At 37.6% G+C, this 13,192-nt stretch overlaps 1 protein-coding gene across 2 annotated transcripts in view; it reads left to right on the plus strand.

The window, feature by feature from the left end:
• The window catches only part of dock1 (dedicator of cytokinesis 1), a 291,553-nt gene that overhangs the window by 116,398 nt on the left and 161,963 nt on the right, over positions 1 to 13,192 (plus strand). The window lies entirely within an intron of this gene.

Consider the following 13,192-nt stretch of genomic DNA (forward strand, 5'->3'; position numbering starts at 1 on the left):
TAGCATGACACTGTTGCTTTGGTAGACTGGAATTGTGTGTTTGTGTGTGGTGTCTTCTCTTGGAAAAAAACCCTGTACCGTTCACTCATCTGTGGCAGCATGGAGACAGTCGCTCTATCATTTACATCACATGATCATTCAGAAGTCATATTTGAATCAGGCTGTCACAGATCCAAAAAAATAAAAAATAAATAAATCATGGCTAAAATCAAGTTGAATACATTGGCCAGAGCTTAGAGCAGTAACCAGACTCTTGTACACACACCTGAATGTCACCTTCTGCCCACCCCCTGCTCATCGCCTGATTACGAAGAACATCGGCGGTACACACTTGCCTGTAGTCTTCAAACGAGAGCACTGGTGGTATTATCGTTATTTATTTTTATTTAAATGCCACTAGCACTCCTGTAATGTGCTGTTTTAAATGTCAGCCATGCTTAAGAGCTGGGTACAAGGGACCAGCGTAGGCTGATGGCTGCTTCAGCCTTGCTACGTCAGGATGACTTCCTGTTTCCTTACGAATGCTTTTTAAACACCACTTAATCATGACACGTGTAATCCTGTGTGTATACGTGAACAGCGGTTTTGAAAACGCAGCAATGTATGTTTATAAAAGAACAAATATTTAATAGTGCTCGATAAATGGTATTATTCCGACCACTGCTACTGACCTGGATATTGGAGAACAAGACGAACTGTAACAGCGTTGCATTTTGTATCTTTATTTTTGCAAACCTCCGAAATCGTCAAGCTTAGCGCTCAGGGTAAAATTAAAATGCAGCAGTGAGAGCATACGGTGGCTCAGTAGGTCAAAATACATGAACATTATTCAGCTGTAATTATCTGTAATTGTCTATCCAGTCTTGTCTTAATTAAAGCCCAGCATGCTCCATCTTGGTCTCTTTCTCTTTCACTCTCTCTTTCTCACACACACACACACACGCACACACACACACACACACACACACACACACACACACACACACACACACACACACAAACTTGCACAAAATATGTAGCCATTTAGGAGTATAATGATTAAAAACATGTACCAAGGCTTACAGTTTTTTTAATTTTACATATATTCTGCCTTAAATACCTCCTGCATATATATATATATATATATATATATATATATATATATATATATATATATATATATATATATATATACACACACACACAGACACACACACATACGCACACGCGCGTGCGTGTGTGTGGATTATGTATAGATCTTTACATTTCTCATTGTTATTTGTTGAAAGAGCTTCTGCACATATCCACTGTGCATATATTTACATATTTAAATATTCAGTTAAACTCAACTTTTAATTTGAAGCATCTTTACTGAGATAAAGAGGTTCTGAGGTTGGAATTTATAATTTTGGTGCCTAAAAACTCCCACAGATATGGTTTATTGCCTATAAGTTTATTCCTTATTATTATTATTATTATTATTATTATTATAATTTTTTTTATCTCTGATGAGAAGCCGGAAGTGACAGTAGGAAGAAAAAAGGAAATGAAATGGTATGAGGAACGAACCATGAGAGGAACCAGATTTCAAAGGGATCCCATCCTCATCTGGGTGACACTGAATATCCATTCATTACAGTTGCATCATTGTTGATTGCTCTTAAATGCAGAACTGTTTATGCAAACTGCGGTCCCAAGCCATTGTGTATATTAATTACAATCCAAATCCATCCTCATAGTTCTAGAGTTGTTCAGTAACTTCTCTTTTGTTCATTTGAACGCTGCGACTATTTGCACTGTACTATTTATTTATATATTAGCTGTTTAAAAAAGTGTGTGCATGTTTTTTATGTGCTTTATGGTAAACTAAACAAGAGCAGAACAATCCTGAAATGCTGGAACTGATTTTTCAGGTGCTCTCTGTCCTGAAAATGGCATGTTTTGCACTTTCGGTTATGGAGTGCGAGAGCTGTTTAGGACTCAGCATAGAGCCTGGTTGTTCTATGTATGAAATGTGTAGAATTGTATATGTTGAGGTTTGTGATCAGTGTTGAAGTGAAAGCTTCCACATGCAGTGTAGATGATGAGATATTGGTTTGTCAGAGCAGTGGAATTTGTGTTTGTGAGTGAGACACTTGAGTTGTGTTTTGGATTGTACTGTATACATGTGCTCAGGGTCTCTTGCATCACCTGAGGGACAATACATTGTTATTGTTATCCATTAGAGGTGTAGCGGTACATGTATTTTCACGAAATAATTCAGGACAAGGCTTTTAGTTCGGTACACAAAGAAAAAAATTAAAATCTTGAGTTCCCTCAGGAACATATTAAGTGGCTGATGGCAAGTTTGTTTAGTCTCTGCCGCGCATTTTGAGCAAATTTTTTTTTTTATTATTAAACTTGAAAACATACCCAACAATCAGGGGTAAAAAAAAAAAAAGAAACTAGTTAGCGTAGTGTCACTGTGGCTTTCCCACTCCGTACCGGAAATGAAATTTGTTTTGCGCATGCATGAAAACGATAAAGAATCCATAGCGTAAGTGTAAGCCACTAACCAGGAAGTGGCTAGTGGCTAACACTAGCGATCTGGATATTTTATCGTTTTATGCCCAGCTTCAAGAATTTCTCTTAAAAGAAAAACAAACGGATAATTCTACGTATCGAAGGAGTGAATTAATGAAGGAAGGAATGAAGACATTTGTTCAAATATGCTGAAATAAGAAAAATTAAGTAGATATATACCTATCTTTAGAAAATTACATATTAAATGTGAAACACACACACATGTCTGTATTACCCAGATAGGGTTTAACAAATGTAAATAATTTAATTAAATTGTTTTATTTATTTGATTTTATTCAATCAATTTAGTTTTTGACGATTTAATTCATTACTCAATTTAATCAGTATAATAAGTGTATTGCATTCATTTAATTTATTCTGTTTTATTTGTATCAAATATAATGGAATAATTGTATATATTATTAAGCCAAGCAGGCATTTTATTTGAAATAGTTTTAAAAATTGTTGTTCACAAATAAACTGCATAAATAAAAAAAATTAGACACAGAATTTTTTGTTTTGCATTTCCCTCCGAAAGGAACCAAAATTGAACCGAACCGTGATTTAAAAAATGAGGTACCGTTACACCCCCACTGTTTTTTCACAGCCAATCTTATGGTTCGATAAAATGATACATGCCAAAAGCATCAGTTCATGTTCATCAATCATAAGAATGAGGGAAAGTTGTGATCGTGGCACGGTTTCTTTTTTAGATTTCATAACAGTGTTAAATAGTGATTAAAATAATATATATATATATATATATATATATATATATATATATATATATATATATATATATATATATATATATATATATTCAGTGAGCCTAAACTCTCTCTGGTTACAAAGCTGTGACTAGCAGAAAATCAACTCAGGATGCCGAAGTCATCAAAATGAGCTGCAACAGAAGAAGAGCACATCAGGTTCTTTTGCTGTCAGCTAAAAGCATAAAAAAAAAATTATATAAAAAAAATGAAACAAGGAAAAAAAACAGAATCTTTCCCATATACCGTATTTTTTGGACTATAAGCCACTACTTTTTTCCCACGTTTTGAACCCTGCATCTTTAAACAACGAAGCGGCTAATTTATGCATTTTTTTTCTGGGGTTATTTCCCGGTTTTACAAACTTCAAACCAAAAAACTGAACCCCATAACATTAGACCAATGAAATTTCTGTTTTTTAAACGCACGGCGATGCCAAAAGATAAACTCCCGAGAGAAATAGTTGTGAAAGGAAGGAGGAAAACAGTGAACAATGACTTTCTTGGTCGGCTACTGTTTAGATAACAGTAGCAGTAGCCGTTGTAGCAACCGTTGTAACACGTTGAGTCAGGGTGAAGGGAGAGCTCGCTTCTGGCATGCTATTCCCAAATTACCGCTATGCTCCTAAAGGAAGCGCAACATATTTTACCCGTTACATCGTGTGTAATGTGTCTTTCGTTAAAGCCTGTGTAAAGTACATTAGTGTAGACACCTGCGGTTTATAGACAGGTGCGGCTTATTTATGTTAAAAATAAAAATATTTGTAAAATTCAGTGGGTGCGGCTTATATATGGGTGCGCTTTATAGCCTGGAAATTACGGTATTTATTATTTTTTTATCTGCTTTATATACATAAGTGTGTATCAAGTCTTGTGCATGCACACAGTCTCGGAATGAGGTCTCAATATTCAAGAGGAAGAATTCCTTTGTTTCTTTAGTTGAAAAATTGTTAGTATTTTTCTTTACATTTTTTTAATGGTGTATCTTTGCTTTAAAGCTAACATCAGACAAAATGCTTCTGAACACCGACATGCTTCTCAGATTGATTGTAGCGGAGCATAGGTTGATCCTGATGCCTTTTGTTGCATTACAGCTGGTTAAGCAACAGGAAGTTGAGTGTGTGCTCTTTTTTGTGAAATCCACTTTGATGATGTGCGAATGCACAGGGAGCAGCGGGAGTTCACTCTATGATCCATTGCACTGAGCCTGGAATGATTTCCTCGTGCACTGATCATATTTGCCTTTAGGAACAGTATCGCATGACCTTCAGGAACTCAATTTAAATCCGACTTCAGATAAGCCAGCGGCACCTGCTGTGTGACCCGTAATCTGAAGAACATTTCAATCGCATGGCTCCAGTGAAATTAATCAGCTTTAATTGATCGTATCATGGGCATCATTCAGTACTGAGTCCTGGTCGTTCGAGTTGCCGTTTGCTGCTCATTTTAGTTTTTGAAAGTTTTTACTAAGTTGGTGATTGTGTATGCGTATTTTTTATTTTTTTTGACAGGTTTTTTAGTACTGTATAACCATTGAGTACCTGCACCTTGTTTTTTGCTCTGCTTTGCTTAGAGCATTAGGTCTATTTCCAGAAACATAATGCATTATCTTGCTGCGTTTTGACAGGCAGGAGAAACTCCATAGAAAATCAATCTTACAGCATGAATATCTCGCAGCAGAAACGGGATTGAGATTTATTTTTTTGGTTGTTAAAAAAAAAAAAAAAAAAAAACTTGTTACTGTTACAACGCTCAGACCCTTCCATTAATGATCATTAAATATCTGATGAAAAATTCCATCATATTTTTAATAATATACTTTTATAATATGACAGTTTCTAATCTGTTTATCACATGGTTTAGATTATGTGGCGTGTTCAACAGCGTGTCAGTAGAAACGTCTAAGAATAAGTGCATTATTAGAAACCTGTCATTTAAATTACAGACAGAAGTGCTGCCAGAACCACCTGTAATAATAACATTCATAACCTTCTGACAAACCAGATTCTTTTTCTTTAGTTTCTCTTCATTTATATGAATGCTAATAATCAAGGAGGGTCTGGGACAAGCCACATGGAGCCAGCTAAATTTTTAAACGGGTTCTCATGCTGCATCACAAGACACTCTATTGCTATCTGCTCTCTTTCACATACTTGAGCTCACAGACTCTTGTGATTGGCTACTTCTTCTGTGATTGACAGGAGAGAGGAAGTATAACACTCCTCCAACTAGACAGCAGGGCCAAATCGCTGATATGGTAAATATCAGCCACTTGATATAATGAATGAATTAGTGAGTAGTAATAAATGGCTGCTCCCATGACTCATTTTCTGATCATTATCAAAGTATCATTAATGAAGTGGATTGAATATGTATAGGCACATTGAAATGAAAGCAGGTGTGCCACAGTTGAACCCATGACTGTGAGGCTTAAAAGCTTCTGGCGCAAACGGTCCATTAGATAGACATATTCAAACAATCTTTCATAATTAACTTTTTTTTTTTTTTTTTTTTTTTTTGCCTTGAAGCCTTACGGGCACGGTGAGGATCGCCATATGGGGAAGTCCTCAATAATGAAAACTTTCAATTAAACAAACCAAAAAAGAGATCGTAGAACAAAAGAGCACACAGCATGAGATGAAGGCAGAAAGCTTCAAAAGTCTGTTTCATCAGTAGAAAATGTGAGTCAGCTGCGGAAACGCATTGTAAGATGGATTAAGAAGCAGCCGTACTAGACTTTCAGCATTCACATTTCGAAAGAGAAGAAAACTTCTTGATGAAAATATGACCAGCGACTTGATATCATGCTCCATTGCTAAGATTTGCCTGTGGTGCCGGTAGTAAATGACATCTCTCATCTCACCTGATCTCTGGATGCTCATTAAAAAATTATTTAAAGCTGAATTGTATATAACTGAATGCCGTGACACCGTTATAATCAGTGCTCACTCCATCTAGGACTTCGAAGAGGTCGTGCCTTGACGTGTTCATCATTTGGTCACAGTTTCGAGGTATAAGGATTAACAGCTCAGAGTTTACAAACCCTGAATGCAGTGAAATGTGGAACTGCTTTGCACCAAGCTTGTGTTTGCAGTCTTCAGCATTTGCATGTGTATGATTCAAATATCGCAGTGGGGCCGTCCCTTTACTTTGTGCGTTTTTCACACAGGATGCTGCGCATTTGGCTTTTTACATCCGTGTAAAAGAATCTGTAGTATCGTAGTTTAGACTTTCCAGTCAGCATTTTACTTTTACAGCTTAAAGTAAAATACACATCGCTGGTATTTACATTACATATAGAATTTATGAACGCTTCCAAAGTGCAGTTTCGAACTGTGGACATAGTGTGGACATACACTTCCATATTAATTCCATATTAATCCAGATCCATATTAATCTGTGATTTTAAATACTGTTTGGTGTTCTTTCCGCGTTAATCTCACTTCTACTAATAAAGCAGTTTCAGGTCCTTTATTAAGTCGCTTTGACTAATTTTTTTTTAACTAAACGTCGGACACCTGTTTTACGCTTAGGTCACGGTTTGTCTGCTGAAATGACTATTTTGAGAAAACCCATTAAACCTGATGCATCAACTGTTATCTTTCTGGCAGCACTTAATTAAAATGAGTGTTGATTGAAATAAAAAAAAACAACAAAAAAAAAAACCCTTCTCCCAAAGTTAAATTGCTAAATTGAGGCACTACTTTATTTTAATTCTCCCAGCACTTGCCCAAAGGTTAACACTGTTTGCATTCTGTGCCGAGATGCTGTTTTTAGTAACTGCTTTTATATTTTGGTTTGCAGCAGTAGACTGAATAAATCAGAGGTACAGCTTAGTGTGTTTGGCTCTTGATGATTTCACTACAAAATCCAGCAATGTAACAGCTCATGAAGTGCATCTGGATAGCATGTTTAATAAAGCTCAGTAAATGTAGATTTATTTTTTTTGTTGTCAGGAAAAAAAAGGTGTCTCGGAGCCCCACATGTCAGCACTGAAAAACAAACTCATTGTGCATGTTATAGTGCAGAGCCCCCCAATCACTGGATTGCTACCAGGATGGAAGAACGTTCTGGGGAAAATGTCTAACGATACGACGCTGCATTATTTATTGTGTGGGTTGATCAGTTACATACGGCACAATTTCCACGCTTCTAACAGCTGCAGCTGATTATTAGCGCGAGTGTTAAACAAACGCACGTTTCTCTAATGAAAGAGGTAAGCAAAGACCAAAAGATGGTGATATGTTAGTTACCGATGAGGGGGAAAAAATTGAGAAACCCGAACCAACCTGTAATTGAACCTTTGGATGAACCAACATTGCTCCGATTCCATACGCCACGTAATACCGCCTGGACTGCATCTAATTAGAACTTCACCATACAATAGGACAAATATGAGAAACAAGCATCTAAGCTTTATTTAGAGATTAAACAGTTCGCTGAAATGTTATCGGTAACGTAATGGCCTACTAAGTTCTTCTTTCGACTTCTCCCGTTAGGGGTCACCACAGCGGATTATCCGTTTTCATACCCCCCTGTCCTCTACATCTGCCTCTGTTACACCAATACCTGCATGTCTTCCTTCACCACATCCATAAACCTCCTCCTTGGTCTTTCTCTTTTCCTCCTTCGTGCTCCATCCTCAGCATTCTCCTACCGATATACCCTATGTCCCTCCTCTGCACATGTCCAAACCATCTCAATCTCACCTCCCTCACCTTGCACTGGATTACAAAGTCAGAATGAAATCTCCAACTAGTGACAAAAACCTTTAGATGAAATTCTGATGATTTTTTATTGATTTTTTATTTTTTATTTTTTTCCCTCAGTTAAAATACTGTTTAACATCTGTGCATTTATATTTTTGTTTATTTAAACTAAATCTTCATACCATTACTTTTACTTAGCATTTTGCATAAAAACAAATGAAACATGCACGTGTCTCCTTAAAAATGATAAAAGCCAAACTTTTGACAGGCTCTGTATACAGATCCAAATATGTAAAGTCACTGTTTCGCCTTTGGGCACTTTTTTTGTATGCATTTCCATTTAAAACTTGGTATACGCAAGTCAAAGCCTTCAACTCTCAGTGAAGTTCACTTCGTCCACTTTTTCACCTCGATTAATGATATGAGGCTAAAATTTAGTGAAAGTTAATAATAAAAATAGTAGCTGTTATAAGGCCAGAATATTCAGTCAAAAGAATTTCCAAAACAAATGAAACTGTCTGAAATAAAAGGAAGAATTAGTCTCTCTCTATCACATGCCCACTATCTGACAAGCTTTTGTGGACACCTGACCATAAGATTCATGTGTGCTTTTTGAACGTCCCCTTACACATTCAGTTTCCATTTGCTGTTATGGTAACCATTAGATTTTGAAGAGTGCTCATGGGAATTCGTGGTCATTCAGCCATAAGGGTGTTAGTAAAGTCGGGTACTATTGTAGGTGAGGTTAGCAGGCCTGGGTGGCAGTCGGTGTTCCAATTCATCCTGCGGGTGTTTAATAGAGTTTAGGTCGGAGCTCTGTCGCAAGCCACCTTAAGATCTTCCAGACACTTCCAACCCTTCAAAGCATATCTTCACGGAGCTGCCTTTGTGCACAGGGGCATTGTCAAGCTAGAACAGGTTTCAAGTGAAAGAAAATGAAGAAGCACATATGGCTGTCAAAATCAGTGTGTATTAATGCATTGACTGATTGTGATTTAACTTCATTATTGCTTTTCTTTGATGCCCTTAAACTTGGCCTCATGCTTAAATACTGGATAAATCACCTCATTAGTTCATTCTCTGTAGCATTTGATAATTGTTTAGTTTTCATTTGAAACGCTTCAGCTGCATTGTAGTGTTAGAAGGCCATCTGTTATCGTAACACTCGATTCACTCTTGTTTAACAGCGTAAGTTGCAATTAGCCTTCAGCTGATCCAACCGTCCTCCATGTTTATTTCTGTGTCAAGGTCATGCTCTGCTTTGGGTTTTTGCTTCCGTGTTTAATTTCTACCTGCAAGCGATGTTTGGTGACCCCAACGTATACCTCGCTTCTTCTCATTACGTGCCAATTGGGAGCGTGACGCATGGGGCGTACCACAGCCGTGCCAATTGTGCGCTATCCTCTGTGATTACTGTTCTCCAGGACGTGATGATGGGAGACGACTAAAGAGACTACAGATGCATTATATTCCCAGCAAATGATGGATGCAGTGAACTGACAGCTTGAGAGAAATGGAGAGATTGTTCCTGGGATCAGGCATCACTGCTACAAAATTTGAACGTGAGATTAATGATAGGGTGTCCTATCCTCGAGATGTTCAGAAGACAAAGTGACAAATGTGAGAGTGAATGCAGTTTTGAGTGCTGGCATTAATGGCTCAGTATGGATGCTGTGCTGCTTCTGTTAGACAGTTGGGGGCTATAATAAGGCACTGTGGCCCTGCCTATTCCCAGTGTATAATGAGTTTCCATCTCCTCACTTTTTCCCACTTTCTCTCTGTATTTTGATTTTTTTTTTCCTCCTTATTTCCTCTCTTTTCTTGGCTCACTTGCTCCTGGATGTAATGTACTGCTGTGGATCCTGCGTATGTCGCCTATATATAAAACACTGCCATTTTTTTATTCTATACCATGACCTTTTTAAATATGCAATTTTATTTTCGAATCTATTGTTTACACTCGTTTATTAGATATTTGTAATAGAATTCTGTAAATACCATGTCCGAATCAGAGGAGAACCACAATGATCTTTAAATAAGCATTAATTGATGTGAGATGAAATGTTCAACAAATGACAGCAAGATGTAAAATATGGCAACAGATTGTATTAGAAATATGTACATTTTCACATCCAACACTAAAACCTAAACTCATGCTGTTTGTATGTATATGTGCGTGCGTATAATATAATATATATATATATATATATATATATATATATATATATATATATATATATATATATATATACAGTGAGGAAAAAAAGTATTTGAACACCCTGCTATTTTGCAAGTTCTCCCACTTAGAAATCATGGAGGAGTCTGAAATTGTCATCGTAGGTGAATGTCCACTGTGAGAGACATAATCTAAAAAAAAAAAATCCAGAAATCACAATGTATTTTTTTTACTAGTTATTTGTATGATACAGCTGCAAATAAGTATTTAAACACCTGTCTATCAGCTAGAATTCTGACCCTCAAAGACCTGTTAGTCTGCCTTTAAAATGTCCACCTCCACTACATTTATTATCCTAAATTAGATGCACCTGTTTGAGGTCGTTAGCTGCATAAAGACACCTGTCCACCCCATACAATCAGTAAGAATCCAACTACTAACATGGCCAAGACCAAAGAGATGTCCAAAGACACTAGAGACAAAATTGTACACCTCCACAAGGCTGGAAAGGGCTACGGGGAAATTGGCAAGCAGCTTGGTGAAAAAAGGTCCACTGTTGGAGCAATCATTAGAAAATGGAAGAAGCTAAACATGATTGATTGTCAATCTCCCTTGGACTGGGTCTCCATGCAAGATCTCACCTCCTGGGGTCTTAATGATCCTAAGGAAGGTGAGAAATCAGCCCAGAACTACACGGGAGGAGCTGGTCAATGACCTGAAAAGAGCTGGGACCACCGTTTCCAAGGTTACTGTTGGTAATACACTAAGACGTCATGGTTTGAAATCATGCATGGCACGGAAGGTTCAACCAGCTTAAACCAGCACATGTCCAGGCATGTCTTAAGTTTGCCAATGACCATTTGGATGATCCAGAGGAGTCATGGGAGAAAGTCATGTGGTCAGATGAGACCAAAATAGAACTTTTGGGTCATAATTCCACTAAACGTGTTTGGAGGAAGAAGAATGATGAGTACCATCCCAAGAACATCATCCCTACTGTGAAGCATTGGGGGTGGTAGCATCATGCTTTGGGGGTGTTTTTCTGCACATGGGACAGGGCGACTGCACTGTATTAAGGAGAGGATGACCGGGGCCATGTATTGCGAGATTTTGGGGAACAACCTCCTTCCCTCAGTTAGAGCATTGAAGATGGGTCTAGGCTGGGTCTTCCAACATGACAATGACCCGAAGCACACAGCCAGGATAACCAAGGAGTGGCTCTGTAAGAAGCATATCAAGGTTCTGGCGTGGCCTAGCCAGTCTCCAGACCTAAACCCAATAGAGAATCTTTGGAGGGAGCTCAAACTCCATGTTTCTCAGCGACAGGCCAGAAACCTGACTGATCTAGAGAAGATCTGTGTGGAGGAGTGGGCCAAAATCCCTCCTGCAGTGTGTGCAAACCTGGTGATAAACTACAGGAAACGTTTGACCTCTGTAATTGCAAACAAAGGCTACTGTACCAAATATTAACCTTGACTTTCTCGGGGGTTCAAATACTTATTTGCAGCTGTATCATACAAATAAATAGTTAAAAAAAATCATACATTGTGATTTCTGGATTTTTTTTATTTATTTATTTATTTTTAAGATTATGTCTCTCTCAGTGGACATGCACCTACGATGACAATTTCAGACCCCTTCATGATTTCTAAGTGGGAGAACTTGCAAAATAGCAGGGTGTTCAAATACTTATTTTCCTCACTGTATGTATGTGTGTATATATATATATATATATATATATATATATGCGCGCAGTATTTCCCCCTCTCCAACAAACACAGCTTCTTCTACTATTATGGAGCTGGCAGTCAATTAAAAAATGATAAATTGTCGAGTGTGTTTCATGCATGTGATTTACTATGTGCTTGTGTGGTTATTTGTTTTTTTTTTTCTTTCTTTTTTCGAATTTGATCGGATCCACCCCAGCTTTTGGACATTTGATTTTGTGTAACTAATTTCACTCTAGTGAGGTGTGTGTGTGTGTGTGTGTGTGTGTGTGTGTGTGTGTGTGTGTGTGTGTGTGTGTGTGTGTGTGTGTGTGTGTGTGTGTGTGTGTAAAGGGATCAATCATTATCCCCTCTTTTATTTACTATTTATATAAATAACCTTAGTCAGCATGTGTCTGATGCAAACTTTCATTTTTATGCAGATGACAGTTATTTACTGTTGTGCACCCTCTCTTAAACAAGCCATTGCACATTTACAGAATGCCTTCACTGTGGTCCAAAACACGTTGCTACAGCTGAAACTTGTGCTCAATGCAGAAAAAACCAAATGTATGATCTTCACGGGCCCTCGGAATAGACCACTGAATGTTCCCTCAGTGATTACTCTTGACGGACGTGAAATACAGACTGTTACAACTTATAAGTATCTTGGTATTGTTATTGATGATTGCCTATCATTTAAGCCTTATGTTCACTGTCTAGTGAGAAAGCTGAGGCTAAAATTGGGTTTTTACTTTCGAAATAAGCGGTGTTTTTCTTTTAATGTCAAAAAACGGTTAGTGGCATCCACTTTTTTATCTGTGCTGGACTATGGTGATATATTATATATGCATTCATCTGCTCAATGCCTTCAAATGATTGACGCAGCCTATCATGCATCGCTGAGATTTATCACTAATTGTAAAGCTCGCAACCACCACTGTGAGCTGTACTCTCGTGTAGGGTGGTCTGCTCTGGCCACACGGAGGCTTTGTCATTGGTACACATTTATATATAAGGCTATTCTTGGTGTGCTTCCATCCTATTAATGTTTACTTCTTATGAAAAAAAGTGCTGGTCATTACTCTCTCCGTTCTCAAGCTGTTGTCTTGCTTTCTGTCCACCATGTCAGTACTGAGCTGGGTAAAAAGGCCTTTGTTTATTCTGCTCCCTTTACATGGAATTTGCAGCAGAACAACTTAAAACTTAGTAAATTGATTCCTTTGAGTGTTTTTAAGTTAAGAATGAGATCTTTTGAGTTGGACTCCCTCACATGTCAATGTTTTTAATTGAG

This window comes from Silurus aristotelis (genome assembly GCF_946808225.1).
Source record: "Silurus aristotelis genome assembly, chromosome: 12".
Taxonomy (NCBI): Eukaryota; Metazoa; Chordata; class Actinopteri; order Siluriformes; family Siluridae; genus Silurus; species Silurus aristotelis.